Source organism: Rattus norvegicus, chromosome 2 (genome assembly GCF_036323735.1).
Source record: "Rattus norvegicus strain BN/NHsdMcwi chromosome 2, GRCr8, whole genome shotgun sequence".
NCBI classification, from domain to species: domain Eukaryota; kingdom Metazoa; phylum Chordata; class Mammalia; order Rodentia; family Muridae; genus Rattus; species Rattus norvegicus.
The window spans coordinates 47,129,166-47,145,691 of NC_086020.1; the positions used below are offsets into that span (position 1 = coordinate 47,129,166).

A 16,526-nucleotide genomic window follows, 5' to 3' on the forward strand; every position below is an offset into this window, starting at 1 on the left:
AGTGAAGACTCCCAGCTCAAAGGACCAGTAAATATCTTCAACAAAATCATAGAAGAAAACTTCCCTAACCTAAAAAAAGAGATACCCATAGACATACAAGAAGCCTACAGAACTCCAAATAGATTGGACCAGAAAAGAAACACCTCCCGTCACATAATTGTCAAAACACCAAACGCACAAAATAAAGAAAGAATATTAAAAGCAGTAAGGGAAAAAGGTCAAGTAACATATAAAGGGAGACCTATCAGAATCACACCAGACTTCTCGCCAGAAACTATGAAGGCCAGAAGATCCTGGACTGATGTCATACAGACCCTAAGAGAACACAAATGCCAGCCCAGGTTACTGTATCCAGCAAAACTCTCAATTAACATTGATGGAGAAACCAAGATATTCCATGACAAAACCAAATTTACACAATATGTTTCTACAAATCCAGCACTACAAAGGATAATAAATGGTAAAGCCCAACATAAGGAGGCAAGCTATACCCTAGAAGAAGCAAGAAACTAATCGTCTTGGCAACAAAACAAAGAGAATGAAAGCACACAAACATAACCTCACATCCAAATATGAATATAAAGGGAAACAATAATCACTATTCCTTAATATCTCTCAATATCAATGGCCTCAACTCCCCAATAAAAAGACATAGATTAACAAACTGGATACGCAACGAGGACCCTGCATTCTGCTGCCTACAGGAAACACACCTCAGAGACAAAGACAGACACTACCTCAGAGTGAAAGGCTGGAAAACAACTTTCCAAGCAAATGGTCAGAAGAAGCAAGCTGGAGTAGCCATTCTAATATCAAATAAAATCAATTTCCAACTAAAAGTCATCAAAAAAGATAAGGAAGGACACTTCATATTCATCAAAGGAAAAATCCACCAAGATGAACTCTCAATCCTAAATATCTATGCCCCAAATACAAGGGCACCTACATACGTAAAAGAAACCTTACTAAAGCTCAAAACACACATTGCACCTCACACAATAATAGTGGGAGATTTCAACACCCCACTCTCATCAATGGACAGATCATGGAAACAGAAATTACACAGAGACGTAGACAGACTAAGAGAAGTCATGAGCCAAATGGACTTAACAGATATTTATAGAACATTCTATCCTAAAGCAAAAGGATATACCTTCTTCTCAGCTCCTCATGGTACTTTCTCCAAAATTGACCATATAATTGGTCAAAAAACGGGCCTCAACAGGTACAGAAAGATAGAAATAATCCCATGCGTGCTATCGGACCACCACGGCCTAAAACTGGTCTTCAAGAACAATAAGGGAAGAATGCCCACATATACGTGGAAATTGAACAATGCTCTACTCAATGATAACCTGGTCAAGGAAGAAATAAAGAAAGAAATTAAAAACTTTTTAGAATTTAATGAAAATGAAGATACAACATACTCAAACTTATGGGACACAATGAAAGCTGTGCTAAGAGGAAAACTCATAGCACTGAGTGCCTGCAGAAAGAAACAGGAAAGAGCATATGTCAGCAGCTTGACAGCACACCTAAAAGCTCTAGAACAAAAAGAAGCAAATACACCCAGGAGGAGTAGAAGGCAGGAAATAATCAAACTCAGAGCTGAAATCAACCAAGTAGAAACAAAAAGGACCATAGAAAGAATCAACAGAACCAAAAGTTGGTTCTTTGAGAAAATCAACAAGATAGATAAACCCTTAGCCAGACTAATGAGAGGACACAGAGAGTGCGTCCAAATTAACAAAATCAGAAATGAAAAGGGAGACATAACTACAGATTCAGAGGAAATTCAAAAAATCATCAGATCTTACTATAAAAACCTATATTCAACAAAATTTGAAAATCTTCAGGAAATGGACAATTTCCTAGACAGATACCAGGTATCGAAGTTAAATCAGGAACAGATAAACCAGTTAAACAACCCCATAACTCCTAAGGAAATAGAAGCAGTCATTAAAGGTCTCCCAACCAAAAAGAGCCCAGGTCCAGACGGGTTTAGTGCAGAATTCTATCAAACCTTCATAGAAGACCTCATACCAATATTATCCAAACTATTCCACAAAATTGAAACAGATGGAGCCCTACCGAATTCCTTCTACGAAGCCACAATTACTCTTGGGGTTGGGGATTTGGCTCAGTGGTAGAGCGCTTGCCTAGGAAGCACAAGGTCCTGGGTTCGGTCCCCAGCCCCGGAAAAAAAAAAAAAAGAATAAAGAAAAAAAAAAGCATAACTAAAAAAAACAAAAAAACAAAACAAAAACAAAAAAAACAAACAAAAAAAAATGACAATTACTCTTATACCTAAACCACACAAAGACACAACAAAGAAAGAGAACTTCAGACCAATTTCCCTTATGAATATCGACGCAAAAATACTCAATAAAATTCTGGCAAACCGAATTCAAGAGCACATCAAAACAATCATCCACCATGATCAAGTAGGCTTCATCCCAGGCATGCAGGGATGGTTTAATATACGGAAAACCATCAACGTGATCCATTATATAAACAAACTGAAAGAACAGAACCCCATGATCATTTCATTAGATGCTGAGAAAGCATTTGACAAAATTCAACACCCTTTCATGATAAAAGTCCTGGAAAGAATAGGAATTCAAGGCCCATACCTAAACATAGTAAAAGCCATATACAGCAAACCAGTTGCTAACATTAAACTAAATGGAGAGAAACTTGAAGCAATCCCACTAAAATCAGGGACTAGACAGGGCTGCCCACTCTCTCCCTACTTATTCAATATAGTTCTTGAAGTTCTAGCCAGAGCAATCAGACAACAAAAGGAGATCAAGGGGATACAGATCGGAAAAGAAGAGGTCAAAATATCACTATTTGCAGATGACATGATAGTATATTTAAGTGATCCCAAAAGTTCCACCAGAGAACTACTAAAGCTGATAAACAACTTCAGCAAAGTGGCTGGGTATAAAATTAACTCAAATAAATCAGTTGCCTTCCTCTATACAAAAGAGAAACAAACCGAGAAAGAAATTAGGGAAACGACACCCTTCATAATAGACCCAAATAATATAAAGTACCTCGGTGTGACTTTAACCAAGCAAGTAAAAGATCTGTACAATAAGAACTTCAAGACACTGAGGAAAGAAATTGAAGAAGACCTTAGAAGATGGAAAGATCTCCCATGCTCATGGATTGGCAGGATTAATATAGTAAAAATGGCCATTTTACCAAAAGCAATCTACAGATTCAATGCAATCCCCATCAAAATACCAATCCAATTCTTCAAAGAGTTAGACAGAACAATTTGCAAATTCATCTGGAATAACAAAAAACCCAGGATAGCTAAAGCTATCCTCAACAATAAAAGGACTTCAGGGGGAATCACTATCCCTGAACTCAAGCAGTATTACAGAGCAATAGTGATAAAAACTGCATGGTATTGGTACAGAGACAGACAGATAGACCAATGGAATAGAATTGAAGACCCAGAAATGAACCCACACACCTATGGTCACTTGATTTTTGACAAAGGAGCCAAAACCATCCAATGGAAAAAAGATAGCATTTTCAGCAAATGGTGCTGGTTCAACTGGAGGGCAACATGTAGAAGAATGCAGATCGATCCATCCTTATCACCCTGTACAAAGCTTAAGTCCAAGTGGATCAAGGACCTCCACATCAAACCAGACACACTCAAACTAATAGAAGAAAAACTAGGGAAACATCTGGAACACATGGGCACTGGAAAAAATTTCCTGAACAAAACACCAATGGCTTATGCTCTAAGATCAAGAATCGACAAATGGGATCTCATAAAACTGCAAAGCTTCTGTAAGGCAAAGGACACTGTGGTTAGGACAAAACGGCAACCAACAGATTGGGAAAAGATCTTTACCAATCCTACAACAGATAGAGGCCTTATATCCAAAATATACAAAGAACTCAAGAAGTTACACCGCAGGGAAACAAATAACCCTATTAAAAAATGGGGTTCAGAGCTAAACAAAGAATTCACAGCTGAGGAATGCCGAATGGCTGAGAAACACCTAAAGAAATGTTCAACATCTTTAGTCATAAGGGAAATGCAAATCAAAACAACCCTGAGATTTCACCTCACACCAGTGCGATTGGCTAAGATCAAAAACTCAGGTGACAGCAGATGCTGGTGAGGATGTGGAGAAAGAGAAACACTCCTCCATTGTTGGTGGGATTGCAGACTGGTAAAACCATTCTGGAAATCAGTCTGTAGGTTCCTCAGAAAATTGGATATTTAACTGCCTGAGGATCCAGCTATACCTCTCTTGGGCATATACCCAAAAGATGCCTCAACATATAAAAGAGACACGTGCTCCACTATGTTCATCGCAGCCTTATTTATAATAGCCAGAAAATGGAAAGAACCCAGATGCCCTTCAACAGAGGAATGGATACAGAAAATGTGGTACATCTACACAATGGAATATTACTCAGCTATGAAAAACAACGAGTTTATGAAATTCGTAGGCAAATGGTTGGAACTGGAAAATATCATCCTGAGTGAGCTAACCCAATCACAGAAAGACATACATGGTATGCACTCACTGATAAGTGGCTATTAGCCCAAATGCTTGAATTACCCTAGATCCCTAGAACAAACGAAACTCAAGACGGATGATCAAAATGTGAATGCTTCACTCCTTCTTTAAATGAGGAAAAAGAATACCCTTGGCAGGGAAGGGAGAGGCAAAGATTAAAACAGAGACTTAAGGAACACCCATTCAGAGCCTGCCCCACATGTGGCCCATACATATACAGCCACCCAATTAGACAAGATGGATGAAGCAAAGAAGTGCAGACCGACAGGAGCCAGATGTAGATCGCTCCTGAGAGACACAGCCAGAATACAGCAAATACAGAGGCGAATGCCAGCAGCAAACCACTGAACTGAGAATAGGTCCTCTATTGAAGGAATCAGAGAAAGAACTGGAAGAGCTTGAAGGGGCTCGAGACCCCAAAAGTACAACAATGCCAAGCAACCAGAGCTTCCAGGGACTAAGCCACTACCTAAAGACTATACATGGACTGACCCTGGACTCTGACCCCATAGGTACCAATGAATATCCTAGTAAGAGCACCAGTGGAAGGGGAAGCCCTGGGTCCTGCTAAGACTGAACCCCCAGTGAACTAGTCTATGGGGGGAGGGCGGCAATGGGGGGAGGGTTGGGAGGGGAACACCCATAAGGAAGGGGGGGGAGGGGGATGTTTGCCCGGAAACCGGGAAAGGGAATAACACTCGAAATGTATATAAGAAATACTCAAGTTAATAAAAAAAAAAAAATAAAAGAATATCCAATAGAGATGGAAACTTCCACCTATGAGATAGCAACCAAGTAAATGTTGGTGAGATTTACTAGAAAGTCTATCAAGTCTGCAAAAACATCTCCCTTTTAAAAATTTAAAAAGCAGATTTAGAGCAACTGTTGTCTCCACAGAACACTTAGGATGCAACTATGAAAACCACCTGGGAAACAGGGTCACATTAGCTACTGTATTTGAGAGGTTTGCTTTCTGTATAACACCAGAATTTCATTTCTAAGGGAATATTCTATAAACTTCATTAAGGTGTAAAAAAAAAAAAAAGACCGGCAAGCAGTCCCTCCCCCCAAATGACAACTGCTCCCTCCCTCCATGGCTCTGTCTATGACTATATGCACAAGCCTTGCTTTTGACTACCTACAATGTGCCAGCCTGACCCTCTGACCCTAATTTTTAAAGAATCCCGAGAAAAGCCCATAAGGTAACTTGATTCTTCCATAGATGCTCCTTCTCTGTTTCTTTTGTGCACATGATGCTCTCTAAGAACCAAAACAACTGGAGGGCGATGAGGATAAAAAAGATGGGTAGACCCCGTCACCAAATCTGATAAGCTAGAGTACTAAACAGCTACCCCCATAATGAAATTTCTAAAATTAGCCAGTCCGACCAACTTTTCAAAGCCATTATCTCGTACTAGCTGTCTATATCCTGAAGCCTTTAGTTAAAAAACAAAACATGAGCCGGGAATGCTGGCACATACTTTTAATCCCAGCATTCATGATGCTGGGGCAGGAGAATTTTGTTTAAGGCCCTGTCTCAAAAACATACCTAAAAGGCGAACACATCCTGTGTGACTTCTCTGGCCTCACTTCCTCCACTTCCTCCTCTTATTTCTGCTCACCAGTGGGGTTCTTTCTGCTATTGAAGATCACAGGCCTGAAGATGAGGACTTGCAGAGTCACGGCTCGTTCTGTCTGAATCACCCTGCACTCCAGATCTTTGCATGACTGACTCTACCAGCCTCAAAGGTCACCTTAGAGAGGCCTTCTGCAATTGTACCGCTTGAAGTGACCTCCACGATATTTACTGTGCTCACGGCATTGATCAATATCTAAAACTTTATGGCACATAATTTGTTCTCTTGATATCTTAACAAGCTACCATTAATAGGGCTGCCCAGCTAGGAGCAGCCTGTTGTAGAACTATACCCTCAATGAAGTGTTCGGGGATGGGCATCCACAGCTATTAAGTGGGTCAACCCTATCATCAGCTATTAAGTGGGTCAATCCTACCATCGACAACTTGGAATTAGATCTTTCTGCTCTTCCAGTCCTCATGACCTCTCATGGCTTCCAGGCAGCTACAGAAGCCATGCATATTCTGAAGTAGAATGGAAATGTGGGAAGTGCACATCCAAGGGGAAAAAAATCTTCCAAGGAGCCAGTGGAATACTTTCACCAACGTTGTAATGGCTACCTTCAAGGGAGACTGAGAAAGCAAGTGTCCACCATTCTTAGGTTCTCCACAGCATATAAAATGGCCTGTGCTATAAGGTAGTCAAGGAAGCATTAAAAAGGGAAAAGGCAATTTTTAACAAGGTCTGTTGTCTCTAGGTCCTTACACACACCCACACACACACACACACACACACACACACACACACACACACGCACACGAGCAAATGCCCAGAGATGTGGAACCAATCCAACCTCTGTACTTACCAGTTCACAGAGCCCATGCTTTCTCTTATTGCTTAAGCTACTTTGCATTTTATTGCATTGTTTGCAATCAGCACCACCCTAAATGATAGCGACCCAGTCATAACTAACATACCCAGCCAGTGTTTAGGCATGCCTCCCATGCAAGATTGGTTTACTCGTAAGGAGTAGCAGGCACAGCCCCTGAGGTCTATAATATTTGCAGGAACCTGTGTAAGCTGATTTTTAATTTCCAACTAAAGAAAAAATTAATAGAAGCTTAGTGATATGATGTGGATTACATTTTATCTTTATTTCAATGCCACTGAAAAATATTTTTTATGTTTTATGAAGGAAAATGCCCACAAAAAAAAAAGTGTCTGGGGCTCCAGAAACCATTAAGACGTAAGTCCAGTTTATACAAGTCCTGACAGATTTCATGTTAGATCTATCTAGGACCCTTTGTGGGTGAAGAGTTAAAAGACTTTGCCAGTTACAGACCTCAGTGCAAAGTAGCTTAAGCGACAAGGGGAAGTGCAGGCTCCCGTTAGCTGACAGACACAGAGGTTGGGTTGCATCTCTACCTCTGGGCATTTGCTCTTGGAGATTTGCGTTTTGTGGATAAGGACCTAGAAACAGGTCTCATTAAGATCTCTGCTGTTAAGGTTTCGAAAGGTCCATGAGACCCTTCTTTATTTTTCAGAACTATAGATTTACCAGGGTAGTCCTAAAATCTCAGTGTGTTCTGGTCGATCATGGGACCCTGAAGAGTGGGAAAGAATAGCAATGTGGAGAGATGGGCCACGGAAGGGAAGGAAGAGGAGTGGAGGAGATAAGAATGCACAGGAGTTACTGTAATGTCTGTGTATGGGTGATGGCCTTGATTACAAGTTCTACAGGGATATTTTAGCTGTGGGCTATGACTGCTATTCTAGGATCCCAACACTTCTCCACTTCTGAAGCAAGCTCTCAGACTTGTGCTTATATTTGTCTGCCGTCAACATCTGGGTTAAATTGTTTTATATTGTAAAGTTAGTGTCCCGCGTCTGTATTATAACGTCAGGGTCTATGAGGCCAAATTAAGGAGGAAAAAGAAAAAGAAAAGGAAAATAAAGAAGCTTTATTAGAGATCCTGAGTCCTGATTATTTTGTCCCCAGGAGTGTTTGACTATTTGACTATTCACAATAAAGCAAAGGAAAATGTTTTAAGACTATTCATTTTGATATTAAAACCTGTGTGTCACAGCCAGAAAAGAAAAACAAAACACAAAGCTACTGTTAAAAGACCTGTTCATTTATAGAATCAAACGCACAGCCGGATACTTGCAGATCCACAATGTCAGAGACAGATACACAGCAGCTTCTTTGATATTGTTCTGAGAGCTCTCGATTGAGAGCAGCCTGGAAGCTAAGGTGCACTGTGTCTGCAGGCAGCACAGTAGGGAGGCTGGACAGGGTAGCTGGTGCTCTTGTCTTGGGATTTAACATGAAAAGTGTCCGTGCAGGAGGCGAGGAGCTTTAGAAAGAAGCATTCCACTTAGCATGGCCTTCCTCCTTATGCACACATGAATGCCCTAACTGCCTCCACCTATCCAAAAATGACACAATATTTTGGGTCTTAATTTTGTTTTTATTAAACAAGTGTGCCTTTTAATACCACCTAGGACTACACAGAGAAGCCCAGTCTTAAACAAAACGAAAGCGCCTAATCATGTTACACAGGTACAATACTGTTTTATCATGTACAGAACACATTGAAATAGAGCCATCTCCTTTGAACACAGAACAAGCAGGCCCTGGCTTTCTATAATCTCCCAATAGAACATAAACCATGGCTTTGAAAGAGTTCCCTTCTCCTCCAGATGGTGGTGGTGCACACCTTTAATCCCAGCACATGGGAGGCAGAGGCAGGTGGATCTCCGAGTTCAAGACCAACCTGGTCTACAAGAGAGTTCTAGGACAGCTAAGGCTATTAGAAAAAATAGCCTCTCTCAAAAAAAAGAAAAGGAGATTTCCTTTTCTAGATGGAAGGAGGGGAATGAGGGAAGAGACAGAGATCATGCATGTAAAACCTGATTCTATAGGACTTTGCCAGCATCATCTGAAGCTTATACATCCCTTGCCTGACAGCCTGGGTTTGGTTTCTTTGGTCCAGTAAACCTGGGTCTGGGGGTGTGCACCACTCAGTCTATCTCCATCTTCTTAGTCTGCAAAGTATTGATGGAGACTTGCCATTCAGTTGGGCCAAAGTGTTTATTGACATTGACCTTATTCAGAATCTGGTGTGGGGTGTCTTGATAGTAATTTTTCTCATCCCAGACCATGACCTCACAGTCCTCCCCACGATTCTCCACCTGTAATGTACATTGTCGATGAGGCCCGGAGACAAGGTATTTCCTTCCTTCTCTGGAGGCTGGCTTCTGCCTCCAGGCCATTTACCACATAGGGCTTCTGTATGGGATCCTTGGGTCTCTCCGTGTCTACCCCCATAGCCTTTGCCATCCTCTTATGTGCGGGAACCGCCTTGTTAGGGTTCATGGCCAACCGCATCTCCACCAGGTTCTGCCGCAAGAATGTGGTGTGGTTCCAGGCATGTCGGATGTGGTGGGAGCACTCCGTCCGTGGCACTGCCTTCCAAGGAGCATTCTGATTGAGCCGAGTTCGGTTGACATTGTAACCAAACTTCTGCCTCCGAATCTTTCCCTTAGCCTTGGCTATCAAGCAAATTGCCGTTCCCGTAGCTCAAACTCCTAACCTGCAGCTCAAATTCTGAATCAAACTCTCAGAGCCCCGTGTCAACTGGGTTTTCATTCTTAAAGTTGATGCTTTTAGAACAAAGCACAACAGTTGCCAACATCTCAAATTTACTTACAGCTATTATCTGTACACTTAAAAATTACGATATCAAAAGTCCAATGATCCTTCCAAACCAATGACTCATTAAAAACAAAAACAAAAGGGGCTGGGGATTTAGCTCAGTGGTAGAGCGCTTACCTAGGAAGCGCAAGGCCCTGGGTTCGGTCCCCAGCTCCGAAAAAAAGAACCAAAAAAAAAAAAAAAAAACAAAAAAACAAAAACCAACCAAGCAACAAACAACTGCTTTCTCTGCCAATTCACTATCAAAATCCTTTCTGTATGCTGGGTGCATACACGTGCCTTCAACCCCAGCACTCAGAAGACAGAGGCAGACAGATCTCTGTGAGTTCCAGAACAGTCAGGGCTATACAGAGAGATTCTTTCTCAAGAAATCAAAGAGAAAAATGAACATATGGAAGCACTGCTCTTCCAACAGTGATTCTGTAGTTCATCTCCTCTTTGTACTTTTGAAATCCTTTCTGCACTTCGTTCCCAGTGCTCCTGGGTTTTCCACACAATTGGGAACCAAATGATGTCATCCATCCACATTGCTTTCCTAGCTTTCAACCTAGAAACTGAGCTTCGGTGTGCTTTAAATTTCATTTTTTATTGTTCACTATCACCTATGGGAAAGTGTATACAATGAATACATAGCATGACAAATAGTTACATCGTAAATACTTTTAATGTTGCTTTTGTTTGGAAGATTGAACCGTCTGTGGGCCCCCATGCCTCCGTTGGCTCCCCTAGTTTCCTAGGTTGGAAATTGTTTTTTTTTTTTAAATTTTTTCCCTCCATCTTTATTAATTTGGGTATTTCTTATTTACATTTCAATTGTTATTCCCTTTCCCAGTTTCCAGGCCAACATCCCCCTAACCCCTCCCCCTCTCCTTCTCTATGGGTGTTCCCCTCCCCATCCTTCCCCCATTACCACCCTCCCCCAACAATCACGTTCACCGGGGGTTCAGTCTTGGCAGGACCCAGGGCTTCCCCTTCCACTGGTGCTCTTACTAGGATATTCATTGCTACCTATGAGGTCAGAGTCCAGGGTCAGTCCATGTATAGTCTTTAGGTAGTGGCTTAGTCCCTGGAAGCTCTGGTTGCTTGGCATTGTTGTACATATGGGGTCTCGAGCCCCTTCAAGCTCTTCCAGTTCTTTCTCTGATTCCTTCAACGGGGGTCCTATTCTCAGTTCAGTGGTTTGCTGCTGGCATTCGCCTCTGTATTTGCTGTATTCTGGCTGTGTCTCTCAGGAGAGATCTATATACAGTTCCTGTCAGCCTGCACTTCTTTGCATCATCCACTTTATCAAGTTTGGTGGCTGTATATGTATGGGCCACATGTGGGGCAGAAATTGCTATTAAAAGATTCAGGTAGTTGCACACTTAAACTTTGTAAGTACAGCCAGAGTAGTGCACAGAACTGAAGATTCGCACTTCTTCCTTTACTCTACTTGCATCGTTTTGTTCTTTCTCCAGGAAGAGCTGTGATCTACCGACTATTGCTTCCATGCTAATTGATTCATTCCTCCCCCGGTGCTTAGTTATTAATAACTCTCCTCTGCCTGCTACACAGATTTACTAGAAAGGGAATGGGATGTGCCTTGGCCTAGAGTCACATTTGGACAATTTAATTAGTCAACAGAGGCATCCACGAGTCAAAATAAATCAGAGCAGAGCTCCAGAATGCTACACGACACCTGCCCACTGTGTATCGGCTCTGCCTTTCATGTTTTATTCTCGTTGACTTATTTCATTTATCTACAAAGTCTAGACAATGAGCCAAACCCCAGTGTAATCCTTTTTTCTAATAGTTTGGACAGGTGACAAACTGTTTTTCATCTGCAAAGGAGGAGGACTGGATTAAGATTTATTAAATTTATTAGTGTATCATGTCCAAGAATATAGTGTCAAATTCAACGTCTCAAAGTTATTCCCTCCGTTTTCTTCTAAAATCTTATGATTTTTATCTTCTACATTAAGTGCTCTTCAATTCATTTTCAGTTGGTTTTGACAAGTGGTATTAAGTCAAGGGCCCAACTTGACCCTTTGCTCTATGGATATCCAGTTTTCCCAGCACCATTTGTTGAAAAGAGGACTATATGTACATTATTTGGTCATATGTGCATGAGCTTAGCTGGTCTCTCCATTCTATTCCATTCACCCACACATCTTTATTTAGATAATACCCCTATCAGGACAGGGACAGGAGAGATAGTCCAGCAGCTATGAATTTATGTTTTCTGTACAACCATGAAGACCAGCGTTTGGATCTAAGTCCCGACCCAACAAGCCAGAGGTCCCACTCATAGCTGGAACCTCAGTTCCAAGGTGGCAGAAACAGGAGAATCTCTGAGGCTTGCTAGCTTCTGACCTACCTGAGAAAATGTGAGCCCTAGGTTCAGGGAGAGACCTTGCCTCAAATAGGCAGGGAGTGATGAAGAAGGATACTCCCTTGATGTTTGTACACACTCTGACCCCCACCCACACACAAACATTGAAATAAAATCCTTAAAATAAAGAAAAGGGGGGCTGGAGAGATGACTCAGAGGTTAAGAGGACCTGAGTTCAATTCTCAGCATCCACATGGCAGCTCATGGCTGTCTGTAACCCCAGTCCAAGGGGATCTGACACCCTTACACAGACATACATGCAGGCAAGATACAACACACATAAAATCACAATAAATACATCATATTTAAAAAAAATAAAGAAGAAAAGAAAGAGGAGCTGAATTTCAAGTAGTACTGTGTTCTGGAATATGTGGTTAGCACTCACACCAACCCCTTAGAAGGGTTATAGGATGGTGTGACTATTCTATGAAATCTAAGATAGAAACCCACTTTGTTTTTTCTGTCAGAGGTCTTGGTGCTGAGCATTTCAGATCCGTATCAGTTTAAGGAGTAGATGAATCATTATATCACTGTTTAGAGGCTGTGGCAGGATTTTCCTCTTTATTGGCAGATCTAAAAAAAATCCCCAACCCCGAGTTAGGAAAGCCTAGTCAGAAGTTCTGATATTCCCCCTGGTGTGTAAGGGTTGGAGACTTCTGTGGTGGTTTGAATGAAAATGGCCCCACAGACTCACAGGGATTGGCATTTTTGGAAATGGCGGCCTTGTTGGAGTAGATACAGCCTTGTTGTGTGTCACTGGGGTGGGCTTTGTGGTTTCAGAAGCTCAGGCCAGGCCCAGTGTCACTCTTCCTGTTGCCTGCCAATCCAGATGCAGAGCCCTCAGCTACCTCTCCAGCACCAGGTCTGCCTGTGTGCCGCCATGCTTCCTGTCTACCATGATGATAATGGACTAAGCACCTGAACTCTGAGCCAGCCCCAGTTAAATGTTTTCCTTTATAAGAGTTCCCTCGGTCATACTGTCTCTTCACAGCCATGAAACCCTCACAGAGAGAAATCTTTACTGCTCTAGATTATTGTGAAATCTAGAATTGCCCTGATCCAAGGTCTCAACAACTTTTGGGAAGCTAAAGAAGTGGGGTGAAAGTTAATCAGTCTGTTGTAGCAGCTAGATGCCTGCCTGAGCCAAGCACTGTACTCTTTAAGCTAATTAAAAACAGAAACCTATAAACTGTCTGCAGCTGTATTACTTTAATGACTCCAAGCTTGGCTAAGTATTTTGCTATTTTTACCGTCAGTCATTTTTTCCGTGCCTACGTTTTGTTTTGCCGGCCTATGTATGTGGCAAGAATTTTTCCATAGCTTTAAAAGTAGAATACAACATTAAACTCATTCTTTCCTTCACAATTACTGTTGTGATTACTTTAGTCTATGAAATTTTCCCCTATTCCCTTCCATTATGTCTCTGGCTTTCATTCTTTCTGATAAAAGTTCCAGGAATAGAGAAGGCAGTTAAGATGTTTGATCAAAACGATGGGAACTAGTATGTGTCTTAGTTGCTTTTCCTTACTGTGGTAAAGACTAAGATTGAAAGCAACTTGGAAGGAAAGGATTGGTTTGGCTTACAAGTTATAGTCCACCGTCAGTGGAAGCCAAGGCAGAAATCTGGAGGCAGAGGCCACTGAGGAGCACGTTTACTGCTTGCCCATCCATTGTCCTATACAGCCCCACACCACCTCCCCAAAGTGCCATAACTCACAGTGGGCTGCCCTACCCCAACCAGCCATTAATCAAGAAGATGCCTCCACAGACTTGACTATAGGCCAATCTGTAGGCAAGTTATTGAGTTGAGATTTCCTTTTCCTTTGTCTAGGTTTGTGCTAACCTGACAGCATATAGCCACGCCTTTCTTGCCTAGGATTGTATTTAGGCTCAGTGTGGGCTGCTTTTAAAATTACCTTCGCTACAAAGCGCATAGCATGAGAAGACTAAAATTAAGTAGGATCACCCATCGCAGAATAAAGCAGACTCCCACACACCGAACTGTGGCTCTGGAGAGAAGTCAAAGCACCGAGGACACAGGAGCAAGGGACATGGAGGGCTTCTCTCATCCTTTCTCCAGAGGAGCAATGAAGTCACAAGACCTGATGCCAAGAACCTGAGTGGGATCTACCCAGCACTCCCAGCAGAAATTGGATCTTTCTGGAGAAGTAATGATTTGTTTATTGTTAACAGTTTAGAAAGTGCAAACATGCTCAATTTTTTTTACATTAAAAATCACAACCATATGCTGGTGAGATGGCTCACTGGGTAAAGGCACAAGGCTGGTGACCTGAGTTCAGGTTCTGATTTCAACCGACAAAACAGTAGAAGGAGAGAGCTAGCTCCACAAAGTTGTCCTCCGAACTCCACACTGTGGCATGGATCTTACACACACACACACACACACACACACACACACACACACTTCAAGATTGTGGAATTCAAGGTTGCTGAAGGTTCACATTGATTATGGAGAACAGCTGAACAGCTAACAGTTTAGGTGGCTAATCAGGGACTGAAAGGGATCAGGACAGGAAGACTGTGTCTGGGGAACCAGAATGACTATTCAGCCACCACATAAGAAGGTATTTCTGTCTTATGCCAACACTTCCCCAAGAATAAAGTCAGGAAAAGATTTCCTCATTCCGTGGGCACACTGGGCCTGTTCCCTCACTGGTAGCTGGCCTTCCCATTGGCCAATGATCACATGAGGATGCCATTAATACATGGCCTCACAACATGAGTTCCTTTTTACCACAGCTAACCAGTCCAAGGCTGCTCTAGAGTGCCCTGCCTCTGGGCAGTACAAACCAACACTGAACTTCAAATATGGCATCATTCCCTGAGGGGGAGTGTGAACCCAGGAGATCTACCTAGCCACCTGTTGCCAGATTGATTACGTTGATACACCGAACCACATTCATCACTGGAGTAGTACTGCTTTGTTCTCAGTGGGATAGATACCCACGGTGGAAGAGGATTTCGCTTTACCTCTCCGTGCTGGTGTCAGAACTACCATCTGGGGTAGTAACGCAACACGCTTGCTATATTTTACAAAGCATTGCTCTGGACAAGAAACTACCTTTACAGCAGACAAGGTATGGCGCTGGACTCGTGGCTTTGGGATTTATCCTGTCCCCATGACGGCTAAAGCAAATGACAAGAAAGAACGATGAGTCAGTCAGGCTTTGAAGAGTTATAGCCCCTGCTGCATGGCAACCTGTTAGGCCCAGGAAAATAGGTATTGCCTTGGGATGAGATTTACGGTGAAAGTCAGATGGCACTTTTCCTCCACAGCCAGGACTTTTGGAATCGAGGTCAAAAGTAGGAATGACTTTTCTTACTGTTACTATTGGTGACCCAGAGTGAAAGTTTGCTTTTCTGACCCTGTAACTTCAGGCTCTACTGTTTTGAGAGTTCTTCGTTCCCCAAGAAGAATGCTTCTACCAAGAGACACAGAAATGAGTTTATTAACTTGGAAGCTGAGATTGCAATGTAGTCACCCTGTACTCCTCATGGGGTCAACATGGGGAAACAGTAGTTACTGCCTGACAGGGCTATGGTAGGCAGCAGGTAGAATTCAGGTCACTCATTTCTCCAAACTGAAGGCGGGGAGGATACCTCTGAAATGAAGATTCAGGCATCCCAGGACTTTAAACAGAATTTCTTTCCCCCAACATATAGGCTGAAATTCTAATCCTTTGTAATATAGAAACAAGAGTTGTTGTTGATGTAACTAAATTAAAATGAGATCATAAATAATTAAGGTGGGCCCTGGTCCAGTGTGGTTGGTGTTGTAAGCAGAAATACAGAGGGAAGTTGGGCATGTGACAGCAAATGCAGGCTAGGGTTGCTGCTTTAGCCAAGGAATTCTGGGAATTTCCGAAACTTGCCCAAGGCTAAGAGAGAGGGCTGGGATATCGTGTTCAATCTCCTTACTTCTGAGAAAGAACCAAACCCGATGATATTTTTATTGCAGACTTCAGCCCTCCTGCATGATGAGGGAACGAATTTCTGTCGTTTAAAGATACTGAACACTGGCAATTTCCGTGTCAGCCCAAGGAAGATTTAAATAAGTGTACATAGTTATGTGGATAGATTCTTAATAGTAACACTAGGAGAAAACTACAAAATTCAACCCAGATCATCTTGCCAAAGGCTCTGATTCTCAAGGAATATCAAGGGCTTGCATCTCTATAATAGGCGGGGACCCAGGGAAATTTTTCAGTGCTTGTTGAAGACCAAAAGAATATTGAGTACTTAAATGCTATAATCACCTGTAAAAACAGGATACATATAGGTAT

The 16,526-nt window shown here is 42.1% G+C and overlaps 1 pseudogene; it reads right to left on the reverse strand.

Annotated features, from left to right (window-relative positions):
- Positions 1-8,879: 8,879 nt before the first annotated feature.
- On the reverse strand, positions 8,880-10,695 carry Nop16-ps4 (NOP16 nucleolar protein, pseudogene 4; annotated as a pseudogene).
- Positions 10,696-16,526: the final 5,831 nt, after the last annotated feature.